Source organism: Camellia sinensis, chromosome 10 (assembly GCF_055761805.1).
Source record: "Camellia sinensis isolate YWXY chromosome 10, ASM5576180v1, whole genome shotgun sequence".
NCBI lineage: Eukaryota > Viridiplantae > Streptophyta > Magnoliopsida > Ericales > Theaceae > Camellia > Camellia sinensis.
Genome location: NC_138970.1, coordinates 52,530,127 through 52,539,711, shown reverse-complemented (window position 1 = coordinate 52,539,711; position 9,585 = coordinate 52,530,127).

Genomic DNA, 9,585 nt, shown 5'->3' with positions numbered 1-9,585 from the left:
TTACCAAAAACATGCTGAAATGGAAAGAAAACAAGCTAGAATGACATGCTACTTCATGAAGCATACAAAGCTAGTTTGTGTGATTTACACTACAAGTGTATTAACCATGCATGGGGTGACCAAACCAAGCAAAAACAGTGGTATGACTCAGTAAAATAACCAATAATAAATGCTAAGAACAAGCCAACACAAGCTTATCAAAGGTACTCAAACATGAGGCATATGAAGCAAGTAAACACAATGCAAGGAGAGGGGATGACCCTCTCCTATTTAGGACACCAAAACCACCTTTCCACCACTGAAATTCCTTTGGATTTCAGTGGTAGAAAGGTCATGCAAAGGGTTCAACAAGAGCCTAAAGGGATGGCTCAAAACAAGGCCTAACAAGGCCTAAGAGGGGGTAAATCACCCCAAACGAAAAAGTGACCTAAAACAACTATTTTAAGCACTTAAAAATGAAACTTTTTTGCAGTTATAAGTTAAGCTCAAAACAGCATGCAAATAGGCTCAAAAGCTTAAGCAAGAATGGGGGTTTTAAAGGTCAAAGACTCACCCTTGAAGACTTTCTTTACTACTGCAACTCTAGCAAGTTCTTTGAGGTTAAATCAGTCCAAGAACACCAAAAACAACTCCTTAGCACCTTAGCTACCCAAGGATGGTGTTTGAGTGTGTGTTTGTGTGTTAAACTAAGACAAATCTACACTTTTGAAGCACAAAAATGAAGAACCAAGCAAGATAGATACAAAGATATATGTATCTCTCTAAGGGCAATTTTCTGAATCTAGAGGAGGGAGGAGGAGCTTCCCTCTTACAGACGAGGAAAGGCAAAGCTTCTAGGAGAATCTAAGCACTAAGGTAATCCGTCCATACACGTGTATGGAGGATGGCCCAAATGTCCTCCAGCTAGCTGGAGGAAAATATCTCCAAAAAGGTGTCAAAAAGTAGCTGACCACTTGAAATGGTCGGCCTGCTACTTAAATTGGTCGGCCGACCACTTCAAGTGGTCTATGAGAGTAACAACTGGTCGGCCATGGTGGGAGAGGGCCCAGGGCATGAAAGAAAACTAGTGGTGAAAATGTGGCCCAAAGACCAAGCAAGCCAGTTATCTAACCAGAAAACTGGCTGGCAGAAGGAAAAGTGGTCTCCAAGGAGAAAAAGTGGTCTCCCACCCTTGTACCACCTTCCAAACAAGGAAAACAAGGTTTGTACCAAAAACAAACCAGAACGGATGCAAGACGTGAGATCGGGAGGCAAAGCACGCGGCCGAAAGCCTCGAAAACTAGCTGTCGAGCACCAAAAGTGGTATGCAACCACAAAAATGGTCTCCCAGACCACAGTGTTCCTCTAGGTAGAGGCAACAAGTTGTGGTTCAAAAATCACGCCAAACGGAGAACGTTAAGCAGTCCCGAGACAAGGCGTGCGGCCAAAGGCTCCAAAAATCGGAAACTAGCCTCCAAACGGGAAAAGTGGCCTACGACCGCAGAAAGTGGTCTATGACCACAAAGAGATGGTCTACGAGACCTCTCCTTCCCTCTGGGAAGAGAAAACAAGATTCGATCCACAAACCGAGCCGAAGCACAAAAAAATTCAGAGGCCCGGAGGCAAGGCTCTCAGCTAAATCTCCGGAGACTCGAAACAAGCAAAACATACACCATCACCGAGTGCTCAATCGATAACGTCTGAGTCATAAGGTCAGTCAAAAATGGGTTGTCTACAGTTGCTCCTCTTTGACAGAACTCGAAAGTCATAAGTGACGAGAGTGAATGTCAAAGCCCAGAGACGACCCATTTTTGACAAGGCCGAAAACTTAGACAAACAGGCAAGATAATAAAGAGAAGTGCTCGCAGGCAGGGCAAAATGCAAAGGACATGCAAGATGCCGAACATAACTTATGATCATGCAAAGAAAGCTGTAATGAAGCAATTATGCAAAATAAATGCAACATTTTAAGCGAATGTTGTGCAAAGCAATACGAGGCAAACTACACCTCATGCAGAAAGGATGTAAGAAAATACGCAATCTTAACTACGACTCACGCAAGGAAGATCAAAAGCGACTATTGGGAACACCCAAAGTCTCAGACAAGATGCCAACGCGTTGCACGTGAAGGGAAAATGGGTGGTATAAGAATTGGAACACGTTCTGAATGCTCTTAACCAAAGGGGAAGAAACATAGGGACTCGTCCCATTGTTTCGGGGTGGTATAAGCATTGGAACACACTCCCAACGCTTTTAACCAAAGAGGGAGAAACATAGGGACACGTCCCACTGTTTCGGAATGGTATGAGCATTAGAACACGTTCCCAATGCTCTTAACCAAGGAGGGAGAAACATAGGGACCCGTCTCACTGTTTCGGAATGGTATGAGCATTAGAACACGTTTCCAATGCTCTTAACCAAGGAGGGAGAAATATAGGGACCCGTCCCACTGTTTCAAAATGGTATAAGCATTAGAACACGTTCCCAATGCTCTTAACCAAGGAGCGAGAAACATAGGGACCTGTCCCACTGTTTCGGAGTGATATAAGCATTAGAACACGTTCCCAATGCTCTTAACCAAGGAGGGAGAAACATCGGGACCCGCTCCACTGTTTCGGAATGGTATAAGCATTAGAACACATTCCCAATGCTCTTAACCAGGGAGGGAGAAACATAAGGACCCGTCCCACTGTTTTGGAGTGGTATAAGCATTAGAACACGTTCCCAATGCTCTTAACTAAGGAGGGAGAAACATAGGGACCCGTCCTACTGTTTCGGAAAGAAAAGAAATATAGGGACATATCCCGTGTTTCAGAAAAAAAAGAAACATAGGGACACGTCCCACTATTTCAGAAAGAAAGAGAAACATAGGGACCCGTCCCACTGTTTCAGAAAGAAGGAGAAACATAGGGACCCGTCCCACTGTTTCGGAAAGAAAGAGAAACATAGGGACATATCCCCGTGTTTCGAAAAGAAGGAGAAATATAGGGACATATCCCCGTGTTTCGGAAAGAAGAGAAATATAGAGACGTATCCCCGTGTTTCGAAAAAAAGGAGAAACATAGGGACATATCCCCGTGTTTCAGAACGGTATGAGTATTGGAACGTATTCCAAATGCTCTAAACCAAAGAGAGAGAAACATAATGACGTATCCCCGTGTTTCGAAAAAGGTACGAGCATTGGAACGTATTCCAAATGCTCTAAACCAAAGAGGTAGAAACATAGGGACGTATCCCCGTGTTTCGAAAAAGAAGGAGCGTAAATAACAATGCAGCAAGAGGAAAGACACATCTCTCAGCGTATCACACGCGAGAGAGAAAAGGGAAAATCTCTCAGTGTAGCACACGCGAGAGAGGAAAGAGAAAACCTCTCAGCGTATCACACGCGAGAGAGAAAAAGAAGCATCTCTCAGCGTATCACACGCGAGAGAGAAAATGAGAAAACCTTTCAGCATAGCACATGCTAGAGAGGAAAGAGAAGACCTCTCAGCGTATCACACGCGAGAGAGGAAAGAGAAAACCTCTCAGCATATCACACGCGAGAGAGGAAAATAAGCATCTCTCAGCATATCACACGCAAGAGAGGAAAAGAAGCATCTCTCAGCGTGTCACACGCAAGAGAGGAAATGAAGCATCTCTCAGCGTATCACATGCAAGAGAGGAAAGGAGAAAACCTCTCAGCGTAGCACACGCTAGAGACGAAAGAGAAAACCTCTCAGCGGCACACGCTAGAGAGGAAAAAGAAAACCTCTTAGCGTAGCACATGCTAGAGAGGAAAAAGAAAACCTCTTAGCGTAGCACATGCTAGAGAGGAAAGAGAAAACCTCTTAGCGTAGCACACGCTACAGAGGAAAGAGAAAACCTCTCAGCGTAGCACACGCTAGAGGGGAAAAGAAGCATCTCTCAGTATATCACACGCAAGAGAGGAAAGGGACTGTGCAAGAAAGCGCAGTCATCCAAACACGTGTCAAACGCGAGAGGAGAAGGGTAAGTCCAAACGCACGCCAAACGCGAGAGAAGTGAGGTATCCAAACGCGCACCAAACGCGAGAGAAGGAAGGCATCCAAACGCGCGCCAAACGCGAGAGGAGGGAGGCATCAATCAAAACTGAACCGGAACTTCTCTAAATGAATAGTACACACAATACTGTTCATGAAAGAAACCTGATAAGTAGAATGCAATACAATGCATGATGTTTAAGGAATGTAATAAACAAACGAAGCGGTGCTTTAGAAAGCACCTCATGAGGTGAGTGGCGGTGAACTGCTCTACTCTGACGGGGATCTCCCCTTATGTTCTTTGAACTCTTACCTTCAACTCACAGTACAAAGGTCCTGAAATGCTGACAAGGAGCAACGTCTGCTGGGAAAACCACGGATGTCGCTTTTCTTCTTGATCATACTTACAACTTTTCCTATTCTTCAACGGGTTGACAGACTAGGTTGGTTCAATATCCAGAATTGAGATGCATACCCGCTACCTCAACCTATGAGGCTTTCATATAGATTTCAAGCCGGGGATACACCCCTGGGTATTTAAACCAGACTTTAGTCTCGAAAATTCCAAACCTTTGTGTTCTAGGCAACAGCCATTCGAACTCTAGTTTCTACCAACGCAATTGATCTCCTAGGAACTCATTGCAAACGCAGCCAAGATGCCTCTGGCAGGAACTAGTGCTCAAGGAGAGCACTTCTAATCGTGATTCTGATACTGAAACGGTCAACACAGTATTTAATTCACTTTGAACACACAGTTCGTACAGCACACTGCTTATTCTGAACACACAGCCCATAACACAGTACTCTGTTTCTCTGAACACACAGCCCATTCTGAACACTGCTCATTCTGAACACACAGCCCATAACACAGCACTTTGTTTATTCAGCATACAGCTCATATAGCACCCTGCTCACTCTGAACACACAGCTCATAAGACAGTGCTCGGTTCATTTTGAACACAGGGGATGGAAAGACGGAACTTGTAGGAGTCGAAACAAACTTAGATGTTCTGAATTTTCCCTCTTTTCTTTTGCTTTGCAACCTGGAACCTATAGCTTCAGATAGGTCCTGATTCTACTGCTCTGAGATGACTTGGGTTGAACCCTGCGGTTTTATGAAAGAACGAATTCTGTTTTGCACAAATGTGGAGAATGGCACAGCACTCTAAGCACAAAACGATTCATTTTGAAAATAAGAGATAAGTTCTTAACCGGATATTGAGCTTACGATTGAACACATCGAAAAAGACTCAACAACGGAAAATAAAGGTAAACAACCTAAACACATCTATTGACATTCAAAACAACTCAAAACAAGAATCGAGACAAACAAAATAATAGAAATGACACTTAGACGTGCTTTAATGGCGAGAGACCTCTCAGTTCGTGAGGAGCCAGTTTCTTCGGGTATTGTTTCCCACCTTTTCTTATTTGTGATTCTCACATCACTCGGCCCTCAGGCTCGATTTTTCTAAAAAAAAAAAGCCATTTTCTTACTTTTTCTCTCAATGCACATCTCTCTATTCTTCAATCTCTCATTTTTTTATCCCTCCCTTGGGTGGTTGATGGATAAACAGGAAGTTGTGGGCCCTTGCCCCTAGCATTCCGCTAGATTCTTCTTCTTCTATTCACAATAATGAACTTTTCCATAGAGGGGTTGCGACAGGATGTAGATCCACAACTGACAGCGGTTGACGACACCTTTGGCCAGTATGGATGTGATCAGACCTATCTAGATGAGGGAGTGGAACATCTCGATCCATTCCAATTCGTGCTTTGCACTTGGCTTGATACCTTATTGCTTGGAGGTTGTGAGAGTTTTCAGTCCTTTGTTGTTAGCTCCAGTTGTGCGCTTTGTGGCGAGTAGAGTGCCCTTTCTGGCAAGTATGTTAACAATGGGGAAAAGACAGAGCACTTGACTCAACTGTGTCCCTAGTTCATCATTTTGACTATTTTTTATTTTGGCTTTCTACTAAAACAATTTTGACCAAAATGAGAGTTAGATTAACATGCTTGTTCAACTTTTCTGATTCAAAATCATGCAAGTTAGATTGTGAGCACTGAAAATTTTCCTTTTTGGGTCCAAGATATGGTCCAGTTTTGGAAAAATGAAATAATTTTCGAGAAAATTAGTCAACCTCAGTAAAAATTCTTAAAAACTGTTTTTGCAAATGGCCACTGCTCAACGAGCACGGAACTTACTCTTGAGATGCACAACCTCAAAGCCAGGCACTGTATGGCAATGGAAAATTGCCCTTTGTTTGACCGCAACACATTGTATGGCAACGGAAAGTTGCCCTTTGTTTGAATAGCACCGCAGCACACTGTATGGCAATCGAAAGTTCCCCCTTGTTTGGATAGCGCCGCAGCATACTGTAATCAGCCCTCAAAGTGACGATCACAACCGAATTCTCGGATACAACGAAGACAAAGATGATCAAAACCATTACATGGACATAATCGATTTGGAAGTGTTTATGGCTGGACTTCAGAACGAAGTTGCCTACATATCCCAAACATGGGAATCAAGCCTTACGTAGTTCTGGTTAAGGTACACTCGGGTATTAACCTCTCCTTTTGCGCTCTAACTTTTGCCAAGGCCGCCCTTCCGGGTTTTCAACCTTGCGAGCTTTGTTTTTCTTTTCTTTTCAATTCTTTTCATTTCTTTTTTCATCTTTTCTATTTTTTCATTTCTTTTTCTTCATTTTTTGCATTTTTCTTTTCTTTTCTTTTCTTTTCTTTTCATTTGCTCTAACTTTTGCCTGGGTCGCCCTTCCGGGTTTTCGGCCCAGCGAGCCTCTCAAGGGTAAAAGTGTAGCTTTGTCCATGTCAAATGGTTTTTGGATCTTGAAGCCATCTGAATCCAGAAGAATGGCTGATGTTTACTGATGATGTAAAAGTCCATCCAATGGGGGCTGAATTTTGCCCCTAGTGTTGTGGATAGGAACTCAGTTGTCCTTCAGCAATACTTTCTTCTTTCCTCCCTTCTGGGATTTAGCATTCTTGCCGATCTTCGTCAGTTTGAGAAATGTCCCAATTTTTCGCTCTTCGAGCACATCTGACATTTTTGCCCCTAGTTCGAGGGGTGCTTCTCATCGAGCCTCGCAAGCTTCTTTTGATGACACCTAATCTTCTTGATCTGACTTTCTGACCCCTAGTTCGTGGGCTGCTTCAAATCTTGCCACGCAGGCCTTACAATGTAGTTGACCATTGAACATTCTGAATGCAATTTCAAGGTTTGAAAGAAAAGGGGGTCGAGTCTCGAGGCTGAGAGTGATCCTAGGCTGCACAATCTCAAGAGCGATTCCACACAGGTGTTTGTAAGACCGCACAAAGCTTTTTTTTGAAATCTTTTAAGAAAACGACTAATCATTTGCATTGAAGACAATGTAGAACCAATCTGGATCAAGCTGGGATCCTTCTCAGTACTCATATTAACAAGCATGATCTCAATCATTAAGGGCTTAGCATGCCTCTCTTTCTCTCAGTTGATCAAATTTTTGCAAAACCCGAGGAATTCCTTCCTCTTTGTTTTCACCACAGTGTTCAAAAGGTTTTGAAAAACTTAGGTTAATGCAATAATTTCAAAGCACAAAAAAGTAGGTGGAATGCACTGCCATATCATTCAGAACTTCCAGCATAACTGGCACAAGGCAGAAGCAAATAGAAGAGTGCGAAAATCACTACTGTTTCAATCAAATCTGTCGGCACAATTGGCTCCAAGGCAGAAACAGACTCAAAAGAAAGCAAAAAAACGAACACAAAACAAATAAGTAATGTCCAAGGTAACACCCCCGAAATCACCCGATTTTAACAAGACAGTATTGACTCGATACAGTAAGACAGACCCGAAACAAAAAGACTGACTCAAAACAACGAGACAAACTCAACACAACAAAACTGACTCAATACCCAAGAAAGTACAAAAACTAACATTCGCAAATGCTCGAAATAGTGCGTGCCATACGCTACATTTGTAGTAAACCGAGTGTCGCCTGCAGGTGGTTCGTCCCCCGATCACATCACATTATCCTCCAGATTCACTGATCCAGTGGCGATAGACTTTGCTGAGCTTGTTGGGAGGACGACCCCGTTGTCAAACAAATCCTATACTTCATGGCGGAGACGGAAGCAATTGTCGGTGCTGTGACCGGTCTGTTGATGGTACACACAGTACTGGGTAGTATCATGACCAGGTGGAAGACGATCAGGGAGAGGTCGAGACTCAAGAGGTTTGAGATGGCCTTTTTCAGCAAGGATTTGAAGAGCCTTGGACAAAGGCATGTAGAGGGCATGAAAGACCCTGCGCCCTCAAGGTAGATACTTCGAGGTTTGTGGATTTTTGCTGGATGCATTAGCAAAGGGGTCAGCAGGTGCTGGCTTAGTTTTCTGATCTTTCACGGGTGTAGAATTAGGGTTGGGGGTAACAGTTCTGGTACGACAGCCCTTCTCCCGATTTTTTCCTTGGCTCGAACTGCCCTCGTTCTGAGTGGCGAAAGTGTCATCCACAGTTTTCGCAATAACTGCGAGCACTTGCTGTTTATTCAGTCCCCCAGCTTTCAAAGCCTCAACAGCCTGCAGAAGTTGTTCATAGGGATCAGTGTATGCCTCTACCTTGTTCTTACCGCCTGCCTCAGCTTGGTCGAAGGTATGGGTTGCTACATCCGTACGAAGCCTTGTTGCTGTCGACATGTTATTGCCGGAACTTGGGATGGCTTCAGGCTGGCTGAGTTCAATTACAATTCGCCCTAACAGTGGGGGCTCTTCTGGCATGAAGTTCTCGGCATGTGATCTGATCGATGGCGAAGCCGACATTCCGTAGGCTAGATCAGCCACAGACCTCTGAAGATCGCTGATCATTTCCATCAGCTCAAAAGTGGTGGGCTCACGGGTTTAGAATAATTAGGGTTCCCAGATTGGATGTGCAGCAGGTGACCTGAGCGGGCGTTGCATTTCGCCATCGGTCTCACCCTACATGGCGATTCCTTGGTTTAATGCTGCTATCATGACCACAATTTCTTCTGAATTTTGCGTCATCACGAGTCTGCTGTATTGAACAGAGGTGATGTGACTGGCGACTAACGAATCAGATGAACCAGTGAGCCCTAATTGGCCCTTCTCTACCTTGCCACAGTGAAGGAAAATACCGGCTGCTCTTGAACTGAATCTCTGACCTGACAAAGTCTATCAGCACAAATCTAATGAACCCGGGGGATATCGGAGCCTTCTGAAGCTACGGTTCCAAGACTACCTAGCAAAAGAGAAAACATGCAGCATCTCAGCCTAATTTCACCGAAACAGATATAAGTACAGCTGCATGACTATGCTCTCTATTGAATTCTGTCCAAAATTCTGCTTGTAAACTGATACCCTCGGGTAAAACTGATTCCCCAAAAAATACTGATGCCCTCAGGCCTGATACTTAGACTTGCAAACTGATACGTGCATTCCTGCAGAGACACACTCCTAAAAGCACATAGCAATCAAATGAAAGCCAAAACACCCCTATGTTGGGGTAAGGTTTCCCTGTCCTATTTTGTCAGGAGCTAGGGTTTCACTATGCACACAGCGGTTTCAAACAACCTATAATCGGGTAAGCAACCTGTCC